We start from the raw sequence: 5,123 nt of genomic DNA on the forward strand, positions 1-5,123 counted from the left end.
CTAGGGTTAGAGTAATTGTGTTGTATCGCATATACAAAAAAACATATCTATTAGTAAGTATGTAATAAATACACATAAAGAGTCAGGATAAAAGACCTTACCTAGTCCTTTTATTTCACTTTTAGAAACTTCGATGACGTGCTGTTTTAAAAAAAAGAAATAATTTGACCATGTCGATCAAATATAACATCACGAGCTTAAAATAAAGGTCACTACATACTTTGTACAGACATGTAGAAGGGAGCCGATGCGAACTTGAGCTTGAAATAAGGAACAATAGAGCCTGTTTTATTTTAGCCACTAACCCTGTCCTTGACTCCCTGTATATCAACTTGTCAAACAGATCCGTCTAACTACTCAGCTGTATACATTAAGCAGGGGAGACGATTTCAAGTTTCAGATCGTAAACTTTCCTTTCTCGATATTAAATGTAAATTAATGTTTCATTTTATTATAACAAAAACTGACAACTATAACTACAGGGATTGTGACGTTAACAATGATAAGTCAAAGGGGTTGAAGGTAAAAAAAGTTTGAAAAATAAGGCGAAAATATGGTACATGTTCACAATTTTTTTTTATAATATTGCAGATTTTGGCTGAGACGAAACATCATGCTGCCTCATTATCATTGCAACTTAAAGTCAGACGTTAACAAAGGTCGTTTTGATGAAAAGAGTAGCGCATATTTATGTATCATGGAATACATTATGTAAGCAGCAACTATAATATAAATATCACTGTATGGATAAGTTCCATCTAGAATCGGGATAAACTCTATGGCGGTCATTTGGATGATCTTTCTCTACGCAGAGACACTTTACTATAAACTATTTACAATCAACACGCTGGTCAAATTTTCATCACATCCCGTGCCTTATTTGTTGACGCTGTTTTTATGTTCGATCTTTGTTGTCGACACTTTGGTAAATTTCATCTTTAGACGTTGACGCTGTGGTGTATTTCATCTTTAGGCGTTGACGCTGTGGTGTATTTCATCGTTAGGCGTTAACGCTGTTGTGTATTTCATCTTTAGGCGTTGACGCTGTGGTATATTTCAACTTTTGGTGTTGACGCTGTGGTATATTTCAACTTTTGGAGTTGTGTAAGCTGTGATATATTTCATTTTGTGTCGACACTATATTCTTGGTAAATGTCATCCTTATGTGTTGATGCTGTGATTAATATCATCTGTCTGTGCTTATGCTGTAGTTAATTTTATCCCTTTGTATTGACGCCGTGGTATATTTAAATTCATATGTGTTGACACTATGGTGCATGTTTATTTCATAATCACGCTGTAGTATAGTTCATCTTTAGGTGTTGACACTGTGGTATATTTCTATCTTAAGTGTTGACGCTGTGGTATATTTAATCCTCAAGTGTTGACACTGTGGTATATTTCAGCTTTAGGTGTAAACATTGTGGTATGTTTCAATCGTAAGTGTTGACGCTGTGATATATTTTCATCCCGCATGTAATTACGCTGTAGTATAGTTCATCTTTATGTGTTGACGCTGTGGTGTATTTCTTCTTAATGTATTTTATCTTTATGTTTAGACGGTGAAATTTATTTCGTCCTTGTGTATAGACGCTGTCGTATATTTTATCTTGAATTGTTGACGCTGAGGTATATTTTATACCTATGTATAGCGGCATTTTAGTATTGTTTGTTAACGTGGTGGTATTTTTTGTCTTTTTTAACTGACGCTGCGGTATATCGCCTCTTTTTATCACTTTTCCGCCTTTATTACACGATGTCGTCCTCTTCTGACCTGTGGTAATTTGGAAATTGATTTTTCGCGGAACTGGAATCCTTCACCAACACATCTTCCATAGCAACTGGAAAAAGAGTATTATGTTTGTGAACAATGATTGAAATAAACTTAATATGAATTAGAATTACAATGCGATCATAATCAGTCTTGTTGTCATGGGTGAAAGAGCGTAGGGGGTCTTAATGTGGGATGGGTTTGGTTTGGTTTTATTTTGTTTACCGTCCTATCATTAGCTCAGGTCATTTAAGGATTGTCTCCATGTGTGTTTTGTAAGCTTGCATGTGCGTATGTGTGCCGGAGGCAGGGTATGGTGGTGTTACTGCCTTCTTGTGATAGCCCGGATCTAAAACCGACTTTATGATGCTATCTCACTGAAATACTATGTCGAAGGCACCAAGCACAGCATTTCGCCCAATCACATTATACTGACAACAGATGAACCAGATGTTAAGCAGCGAATTAAAACGACTTATAAAAACAAATACAATTTATACCAATAAAGGCATTTATGTTGTACATCGGAATATTATATGTTTTAATTGTCTATGTAATTACGAGTAAGATGTGAAGCTGAAAGATTCAGGGTCATACGGTTCGAAGTAAATCGAGCACACCCATACTAATTATGTCAAGGCCATCAGCCAATCATATATCCAGATTAACGTCATGTGATATCCACACAAAATTTACAAGGTGAAAGTATTGCTCGGAATTTCTTTGTCCCACCATCCCACCCATGCACATTTTAGCTTCACATTCTAGGCCCGCATTGTTTGGTAACAATAGTTGGATATTTTTCATTGGCGTATTCTCGTGCTCCACCTTTTTTTATATATATTTCAGATATTGTTTATGTTTGTAAATATGTTTATGCAACATGGTTGACATTGTTGTTATCCATGTCTGCCATGTTATTCGTCATTTAATAAAATGACGTTTACTGGACATATTTTATTCTTTGTTGTTCTTGATGTAAATTTATCCAAAATATAGCTTCAGTCGTGATCGGATGATCGTGATGGAGATTTATAGCATAAATATGTATATTTTGTAAGTTCATGCATTTGAATCGAATTCAAACATCTCAAATTCTAGATTAATAGTGTTTTTTTTAAACATATCAAATAAGTTTACACTAAACAATGCTCGTAGAAGGATTTCGCCCCAGACTTTAAAAAATCTAGAAACATGATTCATGTAAAATACAATGCTATTCTATTCCCTGATAGATCTGTGAGTGTCTTGTGACTTATTTTAGAAACATTGCAACAATTCATATGACTTTTATAAAAAAAAATGTACCTGCTGTTTCTTTTATATTGTTCAAATCCATTGCCTTCGTGATGGGATCAATCCTCTTTTTATCGTTCCACATACACCGAAGGACAATAAGAGAGAATATGACAAATCCCACAAAGAGGACTCCTCCGAACGTGCCACCAACAATCATACCCGTGCTGAAAAATAATTATAATGGTATTATATAATGTATTCTTTATAGTTGAAGTCCAATGCTGCATACAACTATTCCCTTGTAGAGTTTAAATTTAAGATCAAGACAAGGTAGCATACCAACAGCTCAATGAAAAGTACCACTAACAGATATCCTCGTGTTGGAAAATACTTTTACGACAAACAACAAATGTACTTTAATGTACCATAGACAAATATTCCCATAATTTAAAAATAGATAAGATCAAGACAAGGTACAGCTCTGAATACCTCACATATTTACCAATATGTACTGAATATTCAACTTAATTCGACTGTGAGTACTGATAAGGATTCATTGAATTATAGAGTCTTAATTACTGGCGTAGTTCTCAAGTTACTATATACTCACGTGCTTGATGGCCTAGACGATGATTTGTATGACGGGGTGACTCCATATTCTGTACAGCAGTACTTATGTGAAAAGTATGAACCGCTTCCTAAATTGCAGCACTGGTCCGCGCAGATCTGGGGACCGTAGGAGTAGTATCTTCTATAAACGGAGATATAATACCTCCCGTAGTAGTAGTCAATCTGAGTTTTATAGAATCGTCCGTAACAAGTTTCCAAGCCAGCGCAATTATCTGAAGTTCAATTTAGATGATATTTATTAGCATAACTAATTTCATTCCTATCAGAATTTAGTGGTAAATTAGAAATTTTTTGTTCAGTAAAACAATTAAAAAAAGATTAAAATGATATATATTCATACGCGATATTGACACATTATTTGGCTAAGAGGAAGCTAAAAACCAAATATGACAGTCTGTTCGGCAGCAAACCCTTCACTTTAAACTTCAACAATATATTTATTCCCTCCGTTAGTTTCTTCAATCAGGTCATTACTGTAAAACCAAAGAACTATGAAATAAATCAAGAACGATCCATTGTTTGAAGCAGATAATAAAACACAGGTCAAATCACTCTCTAACTCACAACTACAGCAATTACAAAGTATATCAACCAATGAGTAACAGATAAAGAAATCATATAGATATCTTGTGTTATATTATATGAAGAAACCATTGTATATCTAGTGTTATATTATATAAACAAACCATTGCATATCTAGTGTTATACTATATAAACAAACCATTGTATATCTTGTGTTATGTTATATAAACAAACCACTGTATATCTCGTTTTATGTTCTATAAACAAACCACTGGATATCTCGTGTTATGTTCTATAAACAAACCACTGTATCTCTCGTGTTATATTATATAAACAAACCATTGTATATCTTGTGTTGTGTTATATAAACAAACAACTGTATATCTTGTGTTATATTATATAAACAAACCACGGTATATCTCGTGTTATACTATATAAACAAACCATTTATATAAACAAACCGTTGCATATCTAGTGTTATTCTATATAAACAAACCACGGTATATCTCGTGTTATGTTATATAAACAAACCAATGTATATCTAGTGTTATATTAAATAAACAAACCATTGCATATCTAGTGTTATTCTATATAAACAAACCACTGTATATCTAATGTTATGTTATAAAATAAACCATTGTATATATATCTTGTGTTATATTATATAAACAAACCGTTGCATATCTAGTGTTATACTATATATACAAACCATTGTATATATATCTTGTGTTATATTATATGACCAAAACCATTGTATATCTTCTGTTATGTTATATAAATAAACCACTGTTTATCTTGTGTTATGTTATATCAACAAACCATTGTATATCTTGTGTTGTGTTATTGTATATCTTGTGTTATATTATATGAAGAAACCATTGTATATCTTGTGTTATATTATATGAAGAAACCATTGTATATCTTCTGTTATGTTATATAAACAAACAACTGTATATCTTGT

The sequence above is a fragment of the Mizuhopecten yessoensis genome, unplaced genomic scaffold (genome assembly GCF_002113885.1).
Source record: "Mizuhopecten yessoensis strain PY_sf001 unplaced genomic scaffold, ASM211388v2 scaffold7953, whole genome shotgun sequence".
Lineage (NCBI taxonomy): Eukaryota > Metazoa > Mollusca > Bivalvia > Pectinida > Pectinidae > Mizuhopecten > Mizuhopecten yessoensis.